The 20,887-nt window shown below is 45.9% G+C and overlaps 1 pseudogene; it reads right to left on the reverse strand.

Moving 5' to 3' along the window:
• Positions 1 to 17,475: 17,475 nt before the first annotated feature.
• Positions 17,476 to 18,844, reverse strand: LOC123082692 (aspartic proteinase nepenthesin-1-like; annotated as a pseudogene).
• Between the last annotated feature and the right edge of the window lie 2,043 nt (positions 18,845 to 20,887).

Here is a 20,887-nt window from a genome sequence, read left to right on the forward strand (position 1 = left end):
TTTTGATTCTCTCATAAGTCACAAGTCACAACCAAAATAAGGTCGTAGGCTTCTAGCAAGCAACAAACAGTACTAGGAATGAGATTGTTAAAAGGCCTAGGGTTCAAGGCTGCATCAGGTCTTCCTCATCATTTTCTTCTATCCCCCCAACCATGTCATCATCAGACTCAAACTCAATCTCATCTTCATTGATAGGCACAGTGTCATCTTCATTATCGGAAACAAAGTCTTCCACTTCATGGAACTCTCTCACCCTTAGACTTCTACGAGGCTCTCTTGTATTGTCAACTCCAGTAGTTCCCATCTCTTCATCATCGTAAGCATCTTCACATATCCAATCTTGGGCTGTGGAAGCATCTTCACCAAGGAGAACATCACAAGATGAGGAGTATTTATTTCTCTTGTCTAGAAATCTTCCATTGGATTGAATATAAACTAGATCGTCCCTACGATGCACATCTAATTTATTTCTCCTCTTTGCATCAACCTACAAATTGCATAGTGAAGGTTAGTGATTCACATCTTTTCATAAATGAAAAAAAGGATCAGTATTTAACTATTTGTAGGTTGAGACTTACTTGTTCAAAAACGCTCCAATTTCTTTCACACCCAGATGAAGTTGTGGTTAAGTTGAGTATCCTCAAAGCCATGTGCATCAAAGTACTATGCATCAGCCCTAAAATATTAGAAATGCAATATGGCAAACCTATCTTTGAGAACAAGCTTATCAGCATTATAATTGGCATTGGTAATTGCTTTTGTGGCAGCCACCTTCCCAAACATGCCTTCCTTGTTTTTAAACTTGGGCAAGTCTATGTTCAGGGCATTATTTTGTGCGTCATCATCATCATGATAAAATTGTTCAATAACATCCATCAACCCGGACATGACTTCTAAATCGGTGAAGATACTTGTGGTAGTATAACTATAATAGGGATTCAAGGCATATGCTACCATGTGCAACTTGGTATCTAGCCTCCATCCATCTTTCTCTCCACGGTTGTTGTGATCACCTTGTAATCCTTCCCCGAACCTTCAACCGCAAGCACTATTTCCTTCTTTGTCTCTATTATTTGTCCATACATAGAGGCCATGGACTGCCCATCACTATCAGCCAACCGGTAACTTCACCAATGGCTCAAAAACCTTGCATCAAACATACACAAACACTACATTAGTTACTATTTAACATATAAGCAATTAAAGAAGAGCACAAGACACAATTTGTAGTTCATCTAACAATACCTTGATGCAAAGACACACATTTTTCCAGAATGCCCTACTCATTATTGTGGCATGAGCCACCTTTCCTTTCTTTGTTCTAGTGTGCTTGCATTCTTCCCAAGTGTCACTACAACACATCTCCATTAGTTGCTTCCTCTTAGAAGCAAGACTTTGCAATGTAAGAAATGCCGAAGCAAATCTGGTCACTCCCGGCCTAACAATGTCCCTCTTCTTTGTATAAGATCTCATCAATGCTAATGTGGCATGATGAGCATAAATGAAAATTGTCATCTCCTTGGCTTTGGTTATTGCAGGACCAAAATGCTTCAACTTGCCAATTGCTTCGACCATCAAGTTAATTGTATGAGTTGCACATGAGGTCCAAAATATCTTGGGCCTTTTAATTTTCAACATCCCCTTAGCTCACATATTGTTTGATGCATTATCTGTGACTACTTGAACAACATTATCAGCCCCTACAAAACACCATTGCAAAACAATCACAACATTCAGCATACAACCACATGATGAAAACTTCAAAAGGAATGAATGAGAGCAAATTAAAAAGTTGAGATTAGTACCAATTTTCTCAATGCACTCATCCACATAATCGAAGATGTATTGACTTGTGTGTGCATCAACCGATGCCTCCTTCGATCCAAGAAAGATTGTTCCTAACTTGCAATGCACACACAAGTTCATGATGCTCCTTCTTTTCTTGTCTGTCCAAGCATCGGTCATGATAGAGCACCCCGTATCTGCCCTCTCAACATCATGTGGCTTCAACGAATCTTTGGTCCTTTCAACCTCCTACAACAACATCTTCTGTCGAATCATATATTGCAAAGGTTGCCTCCAATTTGGACCATAACGACCAAGAGCCTCACAAAATTGTTTGAAGTCATCATCGTTGATAGCATTGAAGGGTACATTTTTCTTGTACAGCCATCTATCCAAATATTTCCCTACTCTATAGCTTCTCTCCTTATCGACACTATCATTTATATTCCGTTGAAACCTTTTCATGTTCAATGGGATCGATGGGTCAATTGGAGCAAGATATTGATTAATAGGCCCCTTCTTTGGATCACCGTTGCCAACTTCATTAAGCTCTGCTTGATCTTCCTCATTGGCCTCTATTGTCACTAAGGCTCTTACTTAATTTTCTTCCTGTAGCTTTTGCTTCTTCTTCTTCTTCTTTGGCGCCTCATATGCATCCTTACATCGAGCTTGTTGTTCTAGTATGGCTTGCATAGAACTTGTCATAGACCTTTGATCTAAGCAATGTGTTGCTTCATCCTAGTCACCCCTCCCGACATCACTTTTACACAAAGGTTGCACTTGACTCTTTGCAGATCATTTGGATCAATCAACATAGCAAACTCCCATGCCATGTCATCTGAGTTTCTCTTCAGTCTGGAACTTGCAACCTCAGAAGCACTGGAAGCAGCCATCTAATAAAAGGGCAATAACATGTATGAGAATCAGACTAATAAAGGGGCAACTTATTCTGTATATGATTGATGGTTCTTATTCTGTACATAAAATAAAAGGGAAACAACATAGAAGGGAAATATATCCTGTATATGATTATGTACAATAAATCTAAAATATTGTACTACACAATTACTACAGCCATGGTGTTACACATACGTCATGATAACTAGTAGGCAATAGTTGCAGTTAAACTCAAAAAAATGACTGAATTTTATCACTACTAGCAGTCAATTATTGACTGAAGAAATAACAACTTTCTTACAACTACAGTTATTGACAATGAAAACTTGCTTACAACCAGTGGCGGATCAAGACAGGCAATCAATGGGCCAAATTTTAAAATGAGAGCAAAATATGCATGAAAACAGATGTGAGACTACATTGTAATTGAACATAGCGGACAAATCCATCTACTGAAGTACAGTAGTAGTTAGTAGCAAGCAAGTATTGACTAAAGAAATGACATTAGCTAGCTTAATTTTGGCAGGGGAGGTCACAATCCCCTTTGGCCTCCACGAGCATCCGCCGGTGCTTACAAGTTACAACCAGATTTATTGGCTGAAGATATGACAGTAGCTGGCACTCACTTTTATCTTCTGAAGAAATGACAACAGTTGTAGTTTTAGAACTTAAAAGAGGAGAGCGGCGCAACAAAGAAACCATACCAGGATGTTGTCTTGCTACTGTAGAAGGGACGGTGCGTATAGCTGTTGTCGTTCGTCGTAGTAGGAAGCAGAGGATGGAGCCGATCTGCAGCTCTGGAGGAAGAGTGGCGGCGCCGAGCAACACCAGCCGTCGGTGATGGAGAAAATATGTGTGGACCCGGTGCTTCTTGAGGAAGAGTGGCGCAGCTCCGGTGCTGGTACAGGAAGAGGGGCACAGCTTCGGTGCTGCTGTAGCAAGGTAAGGCGACGAGGAGCAGGTCCGGTCGTCGGTGATGGGGAGATGCAGAGGTGGCGCGATGGCGATGCAAAGAGTTGGAGCTGGTGCTGCCGCGTTGGTGGTTGAGGTCCCGTGGAAGAGGAGAGGAGGATCCAGAGGGCGCCTAGATCGAGTGGTCGTAGCTAGGGCCGCCGCCGGCGAGCAGCGTGACGGCGGCTTGTGGATCTAGCATCACGGCGCGCTGGGAGGCTGAAACCCTAACTCAGCAGGGGGAAATACCAAATGTGGGCTGGGGGTGTGCGGGAAGGCCACCGAAGAGGACCTAAGGGAGCCAAAATTCAGCCTTTTAGGTTTTCCGACGCTAGGGTCCCATCCCGATTAATCGGGAATCTAGTGATTTATCTCCTGTCAGAACAGTAAATCGGTCTGAACGATAAGTGACAAAGATAAGGCCTTATCTTAGCGGTCACCACACGATAAGCGATAAATCGGCCGATAAATCGCTGAGTTGGCCGATATCTTGAACAGTGACGCATACAAAACCACAATGATTTTTCGTCAAGTGTGTTGTTTTAACCTTCACAAGGACCGGGCGTAGTCACACTTGATTCAACTAAAGTGAGAGAGACAGACACCCGCCGGTCACCTTTAAGCAACGAGTGCTCGTAACGATGAAACCAGTCTCACGTAAGCGTACGCGTAATGTCGGTCCGGGCCGCTTCATCTCACAATAACACCGAATCAAAGTATGACATGCTGGTAAGCAGTATGACTATTATCGCCCACAACTCATTGTGTTCTACTCGTGCATATCATCTACGCATAGACCTAGCTCATGATGCCACTATTGGGAACGTAGTATTTCAAAAATTCTAACGCGGTTGATGTAGTCGAACATCTTCTTGATCCAACCGATCTAAGCACCGAACGTACGGTACCTCCTCGTTCATCACACGTTCAGCTCGATGACGTCCTACGAACTCTTGATCCAGTTGAGTGTCGCGGGAGAGTTTCGTCAGCACGACGGTGTGGTGACGGTGATGATGAAGTTACCGGCGCAGGGCTTCGCCTAAGCACTGGAACGATATGACCGAGGTGTGTATCTATGGAGAGGGGGACCCCACATGGCTTGGAACAATTGGAGTGTATCCAAGGGGTGCCCTCCCCACGTATATAAAGGAGGGAGAGGGAGGAGGCGGCTGGCCGAGGAGGGGGCGCTCCAAGGGTGGAGTCCTACTCCCACTAGGAGTAGGATTCCACCTTTCCTAGTAGGAGTAGGAGAAGAAGGAAGGGAAGGAGATAAAGAGAAGGAAGGAGGGGGCGCCTCCCCTCCCCCTAATCCATTTTGGACTAGGCTTGGGGGGGGGCGCGTGGCCGAGCCCTAGGCAGCCCCTCTCTCTCCCCTAAATCCCATTAAGGCCCATATACTCCCCGGGGGGTTCCGGTAACCTCCAGGTACTCCGGTATTTATCCGGTGACCCCCAGAACCCTTCTGGTGTCCGAATATAACCTTCCAATATATCAATCTTTATGTCTCAACCAGTTCAAGACTCCTCGTCATGTCCGTGATCACATCGGGGACTCCGAACTACCTTCAGTACATCAAAACACATAAACTCATAATACCGATCATCATCAAACGTTAAGCGTGTGGACCCTACGGGTTCAAAAACTTTGTAGACATGATCGAGACTCATCTCCGGTCAATAACCAATAGCAGAACCTGGATGCTCATATTGGTTCCCACATATTCTACGAAGATCTTTATCGGTCAAACCGCATAACAACATTCGTTGTTCCCTTTGTCATCGGTATGTTACTTGCCCAAGATTCGATCGTCGGTATCATCATACCTAGTTCAATCTCATCACCGGCAAGTCTATTTACTCGTTCCGTAATACATCATCTATGACTAACTCAGCAGTCGTTTGCTTGCAAGGCTTATTATGATGTGTATTACCGAGAGGGCCCAGAGATACCTCTCCGACACTCGGAGTGACAAATCATATTCTTGATCTATGCCAACACCACAAACACCTTCAGAGACACCTGTAGATCATCTTTATAATCACCCAGTTACATTGTGACATTTGATAGAACACACGATGTTCCTCTGGTATTCGGGAGTTGCATAATCTCATAGTCATATGAACATCTATAAGTCATGAAGAAAGCAATAGCAGAAAAACTAAACGATCATATTGCTAAGCTAACAGATGGGTCTTGTCCATCACATCATTCTCCTAATGATGTGACCCCGTTGATCAAATGACAACTCATGTCTATGGTTAGGAAACATAACCATCTTTGATTAACGAGCTAGTCTCGTAGAGGCCTACTAGGGACACTCTGTTTTGTCTATGTATTCGCACATGTATCATGTTTCCGGTTAATACAATTCTAGCATGAATAAAATACATTTATCATGATATTTAAGTAAATAAATATAACAACTTTATTATTGCCTCTAGGGCATATTTCCTTCAAGGAGAGCCATAAATTGTATGATGAGAAGAATGAGACTGCTCAGAGAAGATTACTTTTCAATCTAACATTACAAGAGACTGTGAAATTACCAATGCACCAATCTAAGATATCAAAAACATCTAAATCTACTCCCACCAGGATCCTATCAGCAGAGCCTGCAGCTAGTGGGTGGTTGCAAGAGAAATTCCTACCATTGCCAAGAGATTTTAGTAAAGAATCAGATAAATTCTCTTTTTTTTTGTTTCCTGGACCCCCCTGGATGGTTTGACCTTGTCACGATAATCTAGGATAAGTGTTTTCCTCCCAAGGGAAGTTATGCCTCTCACATTCCAAGATAGATAATTCATGGAACAACAGTAGTCTCAGGGTGCTTACCCCGTTTGTAGTCACATGCAATAGCCCATGTTTCTATGCTAGTAGGAGAGGGGCACTTGTCCACTTTTCTAGAGATAGAATTATTCTTAACAGCTCTACTAGGTGTCTTAGGTAAACTATACTAAGATAAGAATCTACTAACTTGATATTACCTAGTCTGTCAAGTGGATCAGAGTCTAACATAGAGCTATCAACATGTTCCACCTCTACTCCAACTTTTTGTGCAATTTCAATAAAACAACGATTGTTGAACAAAGAGAAAGCATGTTTTTTCTTACCTTTCTTAGAAGTTTCTAGGTCATTCACCTGCTTGAGCTCCTGAGCTTTCTCCAAGATTGAATTTCCAAAAGGTTCAACTCTAGAGATGCACCTTGTTGCTTGGATGGGGCTCCATTTTTGCCTCAGGAAATTAGCTTTTTATAGAATGGGGAAATCAACATCATACTCCTCCATTTGATGCGTATCTGTTTCAACTCTAGCTTGTTCTAGGTTGCTGTCTGGCTCCTCCATTTCTTTATGTAACTCTAGAGAGAAGGTGTTGTCTTCCTCCACTTCCATTTCCCTCAGGATTGAGTAGCATTGCTCATCAGAGATAGAGTCTTCAACAATGTTATCAATCATTGACTTCCTGATGGATTGAAGTGATGGCGGAACCTGGATCTTTAGGAGGGAAGGGTGTTCAACTCCATCAGAGGGGCATGTGTCTGGCATTTGTTGAAGGAATGCCAGAACTGCTTGTTTCCCTAAATCAGAGTATGTCCCACTTTTTCCCCTGTTCAAATCTAGCACTTTAGTTGACTTGTTGTCATCAGTCCTATGTGAAGTCCCAGCTTCAGACTGTATGTCATGCCCTACAATGTGTAAGCCATCATTGTTGTCAGTCCTATTCTCACCATCCAGCTCCATTTGAACTATAGGTTTTACCTCAGATAGCAGCTTATAGAACTTCCCATTTATGCCAAAAGTTCTATCCTTAGGTATCTTGCTAGCATCTCTACAAGAAAGCTTGACTCTCACAACCTCAAAGAAATTGTTGAAATTAAACTGCCAATCTACATCAACTAGGGTGCCAAAGACTGGAGTAATTTGGTCCAGGATGGCCCACACCATTTTGGGATAACCTTCCTGATTTCCATCCAGACCACTTGTTATGAAGCAAAGGTTGTGATTTCTCATCACCGGTACAACGAGGTGCTATACAAGTGGTTTTTAACCTATTTACACGGCGGCGTTTGGAACCGTCGCCAAGTGAGTGTGGGCGATAGGGGGTCCCTCCCACATGACCCAGAAACCGATGTGTATAGGCCCTCCTGGCACACAGGCTGGCGCAAAATGAACTCGTGTGTGATCTGGCGAGGCATCAAAACCGAATCATTTTCGTTCGTATGTACATCCCACACGGCGAATCCCAGAAAAACATTTTCTTTCGTATGTATATCACACATAGTTTTTTGTGGTGAAACATCTATGCAAGCTGGCCTAACGCAAATAGTTCTCTGCTGGAAGCCGTGTGTGATTGTTAGTTGATCGAACATGCGTACTTTCTAGAAACCGTGTGGGTTGTGTGAGTTCATCGCCCACGGTGTTGTCTGAGTAACCGTCTACAATAGAAAACCCCAATAAGCAGGGTAATTAGCCTATTATTAATAATCCATGCACTAATCATATGGATATTTCTTATAAAACACACCAGATATTTCACATATGTATAACGACAACCAGGATTTCATAATCGAATTATATCAGATAGCTTCGGCACTCAGTTACGCCATTATACAACAACACCAAGTTTCACGTGCAACATCGAAAACCTTTGGAAATTAGCATCATACACGGTAAATAGACAGATGATTTTCATCCGGGAAACTGCAGAAGCGAAAGGCAAATATTGAGCCTTCAGTGATGTTGAATGTCCTTGCAACTTTAGGCCAGTGGCTATGGATAATTGTCTGTCCAACCTTCGTCCTCTTCAGGAAGACTTCAATATTGTACCGTGGGTGTTGAATGAATACCTTCCTCGCCTCTTGACCATGCAGGTGGTTTGAGAGGTAATCATTGGTGAATTTCTTTGAAAAGTACCGAAAACAAAGATACGCATAAATCATTGTTATAAATTTTAAAACGGTGCAAGGGGTTAAAACAAGGTAAAAGAGTTAGTACCATCCTATAGTTGACTGATGTCTTCTTCATTGTGCAAACAAAGATCCTGTTGTTATTCGTCGCAAGTTTCTTCATCCTAATAATCTTTCTGAGTTTCTTGACTTGACTGATATTCATGGACATCTCATTTCCCCATATGCAAAATGGGTCGAACAGTGGGTCTAAGCCTCTCACAGCAGGACCTACATGTGCAACACCAAATTGTAAGAAACCTAAATATTAGAATGATTCATGCAATTGCACAATAATGTGCTATTATAGAAAGGACCATGCATGAGCAAACCTCGATGGTAAACCATAGTGTCTCCCATTGTTTCCCTACAACACACATATGAAAGATCATGATCAGGTTAACTGACAGTTGCCATACTATTAGTAGAACATGTATTGAGTACAACCAAATTCGATTTATTTGACATGCATAATAATACAAAATTGTACCCACAACAAATGAAAATCAAATTGCAGAATTGAACTAAACAGTTAAATGCACAGTAGACCAAATGAACCAAACAGTTAACTAAGCACGATATTGTAGAATAGAAACATGTACTAGAAGATAAAATAGTTAACAAAACAAAGAATGCTTGAGAATAGTACTATGAAATGTAGCAATTGTTGGACCAAACTGTTAACTGAACATTACATTTCAGAGGACCAAACTATTAACTGACCATTACATTTCAGAGGACCAAACTATTAACTGAACATCAGATTGCATATTCACATTATAGAGGGCAAATCACTAGAAGGCACTGGCGGTGGCCTCAAGAAAACAGCATGAACTATATTTTGAAGTAGACAACCGCGTAGCGGTGTCGATGGTGGCCTCGAAGACGGGGTGTGATACGTCTCCAACGTTTCTATAATTTTTGATTGCTCCATGCTATATTATCTACTGTTTTGGGAAATATTGGGCTTTATTATCCACTTTTATATTACTTTCGGGACTAACCTATTAACCGGAGGCCTAGCCCAGATTTGTTGTTTTTTGCCTATTTCAGTGTTTCGAAGAAAAGGAATATCAAACGGAGTCGAAATGGAATGAAATCAACTGGAGAAGTTATTTTTGGAAGGAAACCTACCGGATAGACTTGGATCCTACGTCAGAAGATGAAGGAGGAGCTCACGTGGGTAGGGGGCGCGCCCATCCCCCTGGGGCGCGCCCCCCTGCCTCGTGGCCCCCTTCGGTCCACCGACGTACCTCCTACACCCATATATACCTACGTAACCTAAAACTTCTAGAGAAGAGATTAGATCGGGAGTTCCTCCGCCAGAAGCCTCTGTAAGCCACCGAAAACCAATCTAGACCCGTTCCGGCACCCTGCCGGAGGGGGCAATCCCTCTCCGATGGCCATCTTCATCATCCTGGTGCTCTCCATGACGAGGATGCAGTAGTTCTCCCTCGGGGCTGAGGGTATGTACCAGTAGCTATGTGTTTGATCTCTCTCTCTCTCTCTCTCTCGTGTTCTTGAGGTGATACGATCTTGATGTATCGCGATCTTTTCTATTATAGTTGGATCCTATGTTTCTCCTCCCCCTCTTCTCTCTTGTAATGAATTGAGTTTCCCCTTTGAAGTAATCTTATCGGATTGAGTCTTTAAAGATTTGAGAACACTTGATGTATGTCTTGCCGTGGATATCTGTGGTGACAATGGGATATCACGTGATTCACTTGATGTATGTTTTGGTGATCAACTTGCGGGTTCCGCCCATGAACCTATGCATACGGGTTGGCACACGTTTTCATCGTGATTCTCCGGTAGAAACTTTGGGGCACTCTTTGAGGTCCTTTGTGTTGGTTGAATAGATGAATCTGAGATTGTGTGATGCATATCGTATAATCATACCCACGGATACTTGAGGTGACATTGGAGTATCTAGGTGACATTAGGGTTTTGGTTGATTTATATCTTAAGGTGTTATTCTAGTATGAACTCTAGGGCTGTTTGTGACACTTATAGGAATAGCCCAACGAATTGCTTGGAAAGAATAACTTTGAGGTGGTTTCGTACCCTACCATAATCTCTTCGTTCGTTCTCCGCTATTAGTGACTTTGGAGTGACTCTTTGTTGCATGTTGAGGGATAGTTATGTGATCCAATTATGTTAGTATCGTTGAGGGAACTTACACTAGCGAAAGTATGAACCCTAGGCCTTGTTTCAACGCATTGCAATACCGTTTACGCTCACTTTTATCACTTTCTACCTTGCTGTTTTTATTATTTCAGATTACAAATACCTTTATCTACTATCCATATACCACTTGTATCACCATCTCTTCGCTGAACTAGTGCACCTATACAATTTACCGTTGTATTGGGTGTGTTGGGGACACAAGAGACTCTTTGTTATTTGGTTGCAGGGTTGCTTGAGAGAGACCATCTTCATCCTACGCCTCCTACGGATTGATAAACCTTAGGTCATGCACTTGAGGGAAATTTGCTATTGTCCTACAAACCTCTGCACTTGGAGGCCCAACAACGTCTACAAGAAGAAGGTTGTGTAGTAGACATCAAGGTGCTCCTCCAAGATCTGGCGGTCGGTATGCATGGTAGCCATAGCAACCTCGTGCGTGCGTGCGCCCGCGATTTTCTTCTCCGCTGCCAGATGCTACTGAGCTCCATGTTATACTGTGAGCAAAATGGCTGTGGGCGACGCTTAATTGGAGGAGGGGGACAGTGATTTTGGTGGAAGGTGTCGCGTCGTCGGTCGGGGCATGTGGGATGGGGAAGGAGGAGGGTGTTGTGGGTGGGGTGTGGATTACCTGACGATATCGACGAGGCCGCGCACCAAGAAGAAGGGTCGGCGGAGAGGAGGCCGTGTAACAAGAAGAAGGGTCGCCGACGAGAAGGCGGCGCTGCAAGAAGAAGGGCCGCCGGCGAGGAGGCGGCGCTACAAGAAGAAGGGTAGCCGGTGAGGAGGCGGCGCTGCAAGAAGAAGGGTCGCCGACGAGGAGGCTGAGCTGCCAGTAAGCAACCGTGAAGGTTTGAACTTGGAAAGCAGGGAGGAATGGTGGAAATGTGACTTTTAGTGGGAGGGGGGTACGGGGACATAGATATTTCTGCGGTGGCAGAAAAATTTCACTCGGTGCCGTGAGAAACTAACGTACAAGTGTGGTTCAAGCGGGGTGATGGACTGTAGACGACGAAGCTTCCTGCGTAAGCTAGACAACACGGTGCACCAAGATATTTTATATCACATCCCACACGATTCTTTCTAGTAAACTTTTTGTTGTATACCTGAATTTTTCATTATGTTTTGAAAGACAAAATGTTGTTACGGAGGGAAATGATGGTGTTTGAATTGCTAGAACATTTATGTACAGTGAGCATGCAACTACATGAGTGTCGTGTTTAAATCTGGAATTATTCCGGGTTCGTTTGGCGTTTAATTGAGTTTCTAGGCATTTAATATGCATAATTCAGATTTGAACTACAAGCACATGCAAGAAAATTTGTTGAAAAATCACATGTGTGTCCAGTGCACCAAAGTTTGTTGAAAAATTATATGCGTGTCTTTGGGTGAATTTATAGGTCCCATGCATGAAATGGGAATGAAATTCAAACATCTGGGTGTCGTGGCTCGGCTGGGAACATTGAGAAACTTGATTTTTAAATTCTTAGAAATTCAAAACTCACCTGAAATCATGAAACTTGGCACGATGTCATTTCATGGCACCAACATGCAGTGGTAAAACAATTGGCCATATTTGGACAAGTTTTTGGGTATAAGCTTCTTGCAAACCGGAGCTTCTCCTGACAAGACTCGTGGTTCCCGAGGGGGACGTGTCATCTTTGTGTGCGAAACGATATACGCTGCCTTACCCTTGAGTTTTTAGAGAGGAAACATAAAACTATATGAGTGTCATGTTAAAATTTTGAATTATTCCGGGTTCGTTTGGAATTTCTTATACATTAATTGAATTCCTGGTCATTTAATGTGCATTATTCAAATTTGAACTACAAGCACATGCTCCAGTGCACCAAAGTTGGTTGAAAAATCACTTGTGTGTCCTTGGATGAATTTCTAGATCCCATGCAAGAAATGGGAATGAAATTCAAACATCTGGGTGTCGTAGCTCGGCCGGAAAGATTGAGAAACTTGGTTTTTTAATTCATGTAAATGCAAAACACGCCTGAAAATATCGGAGAAAAAATACGAGGCTATAAGCAATCATGCATATAAGAGATCAAAAGAAGACTCAAATAAATTTCATGGATATAAAAAGATAGATCTGACCATAAACTCAAAGTTCATCGGATCCCAACAAACACATCGCAAAAGAGTTACATCATATGGATCTCCAAGAGACCATTGTATTGATAATCCAAAGATTGAGAGGAAGCCATCAAGCTACTGACTACGGACCCGTAGGTCTACAAGAAACTACTCACACATCATCCGAGAGGCACCAATGGAAGTGGTGAACCCCTCTGTGATGGTATCTAGATTGGATCTGGTGGCTCTAGACTCTGCGGTGGCTGGATCGAAATTTCGTCGACTACTCTAGGGTTTTTGGAATATTGGCGTATTTATAGAGCACAGAGGCGGTCCGGGGGGCACCCGAGGTGGGCACAACCCACCAGGGCGCGCCTGGGCCCCCAAGCGCGCCCTGGTGGGTTGCGCTCCCCTCGGAGCTCCCCTCAGGTGCTGCCTTGGCCCATAAGGTGTCTTCTGGCCCATAAAAATTCTCCAAAAAGTTTCACAGTGTTTGGGCTCCGTTTAATATTGATTTCCTGCAATGTAAAAAATATGCAGAAAACAACAACTGACACTTGGCACAATGTCAATAGGTTAGTACCAAAAAATGATATAAAATGATTGTAAACATTCAAAAATGATAATATAACAGCATGGAACAATAAAAAATTATAGATACGTTGGAGACGTATCACTCCCGACGGCGACCACCATCTTCCCCCTACCCAAATCAAGAGAGGGTTCAACGCTGACCACAAGTTGCGCAACACCGATGCAACATTGTCGACGTTGTGATGGAGCATTTGATGGATTAGAAGCATTGCCGAGCGCCACCAGTGCTTTGATGGAGCTTCCACTCATGCAGGCGGAGCTTCCACGTGTGGGCGATGCTGCCATGGAGCATTGCGCGCAGTCACCAATACTTCAATGGAGTGATACCAGCTTCTCGACCACCGTCACGCTACAAGCTACAAGGTCGGCAACCGCAGATGGAGATGGCAAGCAGCAACATAAGGCTGCAAAAAGGATGGGCCCGCAGCGACAATGATGCTACAAGGAGTGGTGTGAGATGAGCGGCAGAGGTGCTCCGATGTTTTCGAAGGCCACGGGACGGAGACGCTGCAGGGAATAGCGTGAAGCGGGGATGCGGGGTTGTTGTAACAGCATGGTGCGGTGCTACATGATTGTCTCCACAACTAGGCATGTATGCCTGTCGGACTCTGCTGGGCCACCTGCGACAGTGGGCTTCATACATGTTAATCAAGCCAATATTATCTTCTCTTAAGCCAATTCACGAGGATCTTTGGGATCAATGATAAGTTTGGACGCAATTTAGAAAAAAAACCCTCAAATCCTCAACAATACGGTGGCTATTTCTGTCGAACGCCTCAAAATCTCGATGAAGTGCAGGCCTTTTAGAAGAACGCTTCGAAAGCTATGCCCAATCCGTGAGGCGGTGTTTTGCAAACAAAAAAAGCGCCTTCAAAGCTATGTCCAGCTGAGACATTTTGAAAAGACACCTTCAATCCCACATCCAGCCGAGGTGTTTTTGGATAATGCCTTCCTAAACAGAGTTTTGAGGCATTTAGAAAAATGCCTTTACAAAAATGCTTGCTATTAGCATCCATGTTGAAGTGTGCCGGGCTGCAATGGAACATCACCGGTGCTTCAAGGGGGTGGTCACAGCAATGGTGTTGCTGCAACCTGGTGTTGTAACCTAGAGCTTGCTTGTGTTGCAGGCTTCAACCATGGTCGGTGCATGGCGAGGTTGACAACATTTTTGTTGTGAGCTGACCGACGACGCCGCTACTACAACCTGGGGGTTGCGGTTGGTGCAAGCATGTGCACGCCCTGGGAAGGAGGGTTTGGAGGCGCTCCCGGGAGACATGGGCATGTCAAGATGGAGCAATGGCATGGTTCTTTCATTAGGGGATCTAGCTATCTTAGCCCCATTTACGCCGTTGTACACTACCCAAATGACGACTTTTGGCTCGCTAATGCATGTTCTGCCGTTTGATCATTCTTGGCCTGTGGTATTTTTGGCTTGTTAAAGGCCCATGAAGCCTTTGGGCCATTTTAAGCCCGTGACAAGTTTCAGCCCATAATGATCCGTTATGTCTATGGGTTGCTATAAATTGTGGTTCCTTTCGGCCTGTTAACGGCTCGTTAAGTGTGTGGGGCCATGAATGGCCCCTTGTGCTTTCAGCCCATTTGTCGCACGTGTTGTGTTTTGGGCCTTTGTTTTACGAGGTTATTCGGCCCGCAAGTCGTCCGTTTTAGAATATTGAAGTGCTTGACAGTGAAGGAGAAGGAGGCGGCCAATGTGGAGGAGCCGGTGGCAGATTTAGCGAGGAGGCACATACATTTGGTCTCGGAGGGCGAAAATGCTTTTTTTTTTGCCCGGAATGCCGGACTGAAACTTCTGTGATATAGCACATGTAAAAACTATGAACATCCGCCTCATTTTGGTTGTGATCGACCGCTATAAAGTATGAACACCGTACTTTTAATTGGCTCTTATATTACTATTCGTTTAAATGGTTAGATGAGCGGCTCCTGCATCCAGATCCGTGGATGCGTCCGGACGGGTCTGCATTGGAGATGCGCTAATGAAGGAATGGGGAGGGGACGAAGAGCCAAATGTGTATGTAGTCTTCTTTATTTCCTTTTCAGTTGATGACAACATCTAATTCAAGAAAAAGCTGCATTAATTAGGGAAACGATTGGGAACGGCACGCCGGCTGAACATTCCGCCAGTCGCGTGCAGCTCGTTGGATCGAGCGCGATCCTGTGGTTCAGCAGCTCTCTCCCACATCTTATCCCTTCACATCTTCCTCACCTCCTTCGCAAATTCTGCTCATGGCGACCAGGCAACCACCCGAGAACCAAACGACGGAGCCGTGCCTCCTCTCTGACCTCGAGCACTCCACCGGCAGCCGGCGGAACGAGGTTTGGTTCACCGCGCGCTGTTGCCAGGCGCCTGCTCCCTTTTCCAAATGCTACAACCGGCATCCTAAAAGGCTACATCTAGTATCTTAAAAAGCTTCAACAGCAGACAAGGAAGCTAAGGGCGGCCATGGCGCAACCGGAAAAAAGCTGCAACCAAAAGATGAAAATTCTACATCTAGCACGTGAAAAAGCTTCAAACGGCACCTGAAAAAAGCGGGATTCGGGACAGAAGAGGGGCTTCAACAGACATGCGTCGGAGCTGCAAACACTACTGAAAAATGCTACGACCGACAACAAAGAAAGCTACAACCAGCTTTGAAAAAGATTCAACTGGATACGGGGTAGCTGGAGGTCGGCCACTGCGCAACTGCAAATAGCTGCAAACGGCATCGAGAAAAGCTACAAACCGCTTCTAAAAAAGCTTCAACCAAAGAACATCTAGATAACAATGGCGAACGACGACCACGATGGAGCTGCGTGGGGGTGTTGCGACGGGCGTGCTGCAACCGGCAACTGAGGAAGCTGGAACCGGCGGCGAGCGGGCTACAACGGGTGGCAAAAAAAGGTACAAGGGGGGCGTGGCGTCCGAATCAGCAACCATTTTTCTGCTGGAACCAGTGAGCCGAGGTGCTACAACCGGCACCAAAATATGCTACGACCGACAATCCAAAGTGCTACAACATGTAGAATTTTTTGCTACGGTGGGCGGTGACCGCGGTGACCACGCCTGGGAAAAAGCTGGAACCAGCGAGCAAAAAAGCTTCAATTGGCGGCAGTTTTGCTACAACCGGAGAGCGGCGACCGCGTCGTGCCGCAAGCCACAAGTTGGAGTTGCGACGGGACTCACGGGATGCTGGAACCGGTGACAATGTTGCTGGAACCGGCGGGAAGATTTGCTAGAACCAGCAGCCAAAAATGCTACCAATGGAGTCCGTCCTGCTGGACCAGCGTCGTTTTGCTACAACCCTAGCCTGTGTTTGCTACCACGGGTGACCATTTTTGCTACATGCATGCACACGGTGTTCGTCGATGGCGGCGATGCCCTTTTTTTTTGCAACAGGTTTGGAGTTTGCTGGAACCGGCGTACAAAATAGTTGGAACAGGCTTTTTTTACTTCCTTTTGAAGGTGACCATGCCGATCAGGGATGTGAGCCGATTTGCTGCAACCGGCAAACCAAAAAGCTACCACCATTGAGATGATTTGCTACGGCGCTGTGTACAACCATTTGTGTCGGTGCTACACGGGCTCGTCGCCAGCGAGGCTTCAAGCACGAGCATGCGGGGGAGCCACGGACAGCGGCTGGATATTTTGTTGCAACCGGCGGCGAGCACCCGTGCTGGGGCGGCGGCGAGCGGGTCTGCAACCCAGGGCGGGGTGGGTGAATGTTACATCCATGGCCGGCGGGGAACTTCAATCTGTCAGCCGGGGTGGGGAGGGAGGAGGGAGGGGGAGATGCGTGGCCTTTGCCCGATGCGAGCGGACGGCGATGCCGCCAAGCTACGGTGGATGGGGCTAATCAGGGGGAAGCGCGTTGACTTAGATTTAAGATGACGGGGAGGAAGAAGATGGGATCCAATCCGACGGCTGTGCGCACATGCATCGGGCGGCTGCGGTGCGACCGGCTGAAACTTTCGGCCGGCGCACCGACGCAGATTACTGCCCCATTAATTAGGGTTTACTGGAAGCCCACATCCTAGTTCAGTTGGGGCCGCCTGTATCGTCGCTGCATCTCTTGGGAGCGAAGTGGATCTTGCCGGCTGTGATGTCATAGACGAAGCGCGTGTCCACCTGCTGCATTGCGCCGATGATGGTCATGTGCTTGCTCGGCACCACGGCGAGGCAGATGTCGCGCTGAACGAAGACGAAGAGTTGTTGCGGCCTTATCACGAGGTCACCGTCCTCCTCCCCGCCCTCCTCGAAGTGCAGCGTCATCGTCGGCAAGTGCGGGAAGGCGGCCTGAGTCGCGCCGCTGAAGCACAGGCGATACCCGTGGCGCCTCACAAGCGGCATTCCCAGTCTCTTGACGTGCTCCTCCACGGCGTGCTCCACGACGTTGTACGCGAGCTGCGTCATCGTCGTCGTGCCCGTCCCGGGATCGATCAGGCACCCGCCGTACCACCTACCGCCCGACTTGTGGCGCTGGAATAATTCGCTCATGCGGCGTCTAGGTGGCCCGACCAGGCGCTTGCCGGCGACGCTGACTCCGAGGAGTTTCACGAAGTAGGCGCTGAAATCCGGGCTGGTCCAGCGCATGTAGAGGATGTTGGTGCTCTTCATGTGGCCGGTGGCCGGGACATCGGCGCCGAACCGGAGGAAGCCGTGCCTGTCCGGACGCGTGGGGCCGAAGAGGCAGTAGGAGAAGCGGCCGTCCTGCCGGTGCTGGCGGAGCCGAGTCCAGATGAGAGACGGCATCTGCTTCCCCAGGCCGAGGACGCCGGCTAGTACTCCATGGCTGTGGAAACCCTGTGGCGGTGTGCGCGCAGCCAAAGACGACGCCACCAACCTCCGCGGCTGCGGCGCGCCCGCCATCGTCCGCGAAGGCGAAGGTCTCGGTGCCGAGCACGCCGCTCGCGTGCGCGCCGTCGAGGCGAGTGGCCCGGAACTCGCAATCGTTGCCCCTGGATGGCTTATGACACAGGTCGCTCCCATGCGGGACGCGTCTGAACGATGTCGAGATCTCCGGGTTGAAGGGCGGCGGCATCTGTCGGAACGGATGCGCAATCGGCAAGCACTGCATCCATGTCAGGCTGCTGACCGTGTCCAGCACCAGGTCGTAGGTGCGGCGGCCGCGGCCCGTCCCGACGGTGGTGGCCACGCTGTATGTCAGCCCTCTCGGCCCGTGGAAATGCGGCCGAAGCGCAGTGGTGGCTGCCTGCTCGTTGAGGTGCAGGAAGCCGCCGCCGTTGACGTGCATGGTGCTGTTCCAGCCGGCGCTGGGCACCAGGCGCAGGCTGAAGCCTCCGCTGGGGCGTGGCATGCCATGGGTTGCAACGGCAGGCTGGAGGAACATCGCCAGCGAGGCAAGCACCAGCGGGAGGAGGGCGCGAGCGTGTGTGTCAAGCTCCATGGTTGCAGCAACACAGTCACAGTAGCAAGCTAGAGCACCGCACCTTACTTGGTGGCTTGAATGCAAGCAGTCTTGGTGGCTTGTACACGGAGAGTTAAACGTTGAGCGAGAACTAATTGTGGTGCCAAAATCCATATCTTCATTTAATGTGCATATCTATACTACTATTATGCATATCTTCATTTAATGTGTGCCAATTCATATGAGTATACTGCAAGTATGTTTGTCTTTGCCTTACACTGAGTCATAATTTGTTGAGCAAGAGTTTTGGGCTGCATTAACAATGTAGAGAAAATTTCTATTTTAGATTTGCATATCCCTTCACTCTCACTCATGTAGGAGATACATACCAATTAACTCATGCAATCATGAATCGAATCCTAATGCGAAAGCCATATCCAATATGATCAATTTACTCTAAGCGAGATACACTTTGCGTAGGTAGAGTTAAATGTTGAGCATGGATTTGGCCACGTTAACTTGGTAGCGAAAATCCCCTTTTAGATTTGTATATTTTTTGCACAACATGAATTAACTCACGCGGGTATGAATCCTATATACCTAACAGAGTCATCCCCATTACTTAAATCTCAACATGCAAGTTGGTACCTCATCTTATAATTATGAATGGGATAAGACCCACCTCAACATGCAATCTTGCATGTGAAAAAAACCACCAGAACATTCAACCATACATGGGAAAATATTTTCCATTCAATTATTCTACTTATGTTCAATAAATATTTTACAACTATACATAATCAAATATAATAAATCATATGTATTTTCAATTTTAGTTCTCATGTTATGGACCAAACATTTCATCAATCAACCCGCAACAAACGGGTGGGGTATCCTCTAGTTAAAGAATAATGTTAAACTCCAGTACTGCAAGCGCTTATCAAAGCTAGGTTGTGACAAATTAATTTATTCATTTCAGCTATCTTGTGCTAAAAAGCAATGAAACTGTACATCCAGATTTTTCGCTGCGAGCGGTAGCCCACACATATTTCCTTGCGATACGGGTCAAGTAGGCATAGCTTATCGTGGTCTCGCGTGCTCATTGAAGAGGAACTCGATCGTCCCGAAGCGCATGTAGTAGACGTAGGGCGGGGGCGTGACGTCCAAGGGCCGTCCCCAACTATCAAGCACTAGCTCGAAAGAGCCGAAGGTGAGGGTCTGGCTTAGCGTGAACTTGTAGGCTTCATCTGGATCTCTATCCCGGATTCGGTTTCCGACAGAATTGATAGTGCACAAAACTGTCAGATCCCTTGGTAGGGTGGCGAACTTGGTCGGAATTACCAGGACGGATCTTGCATGCACAAGTTACCCAGGTTCAGGCGTCCGAAGAGTAATACCCTATATCATGCCTCTTCTTGTTATTCATGGTAGATGGATACCTCGTGCAATGGAATACAATGATGTAGACGAGATTCCTACCGAGAGTTGGTCTATCTAACAATAGATTGGTATGAGAGCCCACTAGCCACCCCTTATATACATGGTAGATGCTAGGGTTTTACAGAGGGAGATGCAATCCATGTAGCTGCCGTTGCTAACTTGGATAACAAGATGGTCATCACGTGCATATCACCTTCTTCTGGTTGCCCATGGTCGCTGGGCCTTGCGGGCCTTATGGCAGGTCTCCTGCCAGGCTCCCCTTGGTTAGCCACCCCTGGTGTATGCCACCATCAATAAGAAACACAACCGGCTTGTCCTTAGCAAACATAACGATGGGGCGAGTTGCTGCATTCTATTAATTTTGTTTCTATCTTCTTACAGATTATCTTTGCAACATTTCCCTTATTTCATAAAACAAATTTCGCTCATTTTATAAAGGTTTGAAATAATCAGTTTCACATCTTTAAATAACCACTTTCAATTTTTTTTAAACTTTCATAAATTCACAGCAAAATATGTGCCACGTTTATGAAAAACACATTTATCCCATTTCAAAAAATTGGTTTCACCCAATCCAAAATACTTACTCCACTTATTCTAGAAAACTTATTTCACTTATTCCAGAAAACTTTCACTTATTTC

This window comes from Triticum aestivum, chromosome 4A (genome assembly GCF_018294505.1).
Source record: "Triticum aestivum cultivar Chinese Spring chromosome 4A, IWGSC CS RefSeq v2.1, whole genome shotgun sequence".
NCBI classification, from domain to species: domain Eukaryota; kingdom Viridiplantae; phylum Streptophyta; class Magnoliopsida; order Poales; family Poaceae; genus Triticum; species Triticum aestivum.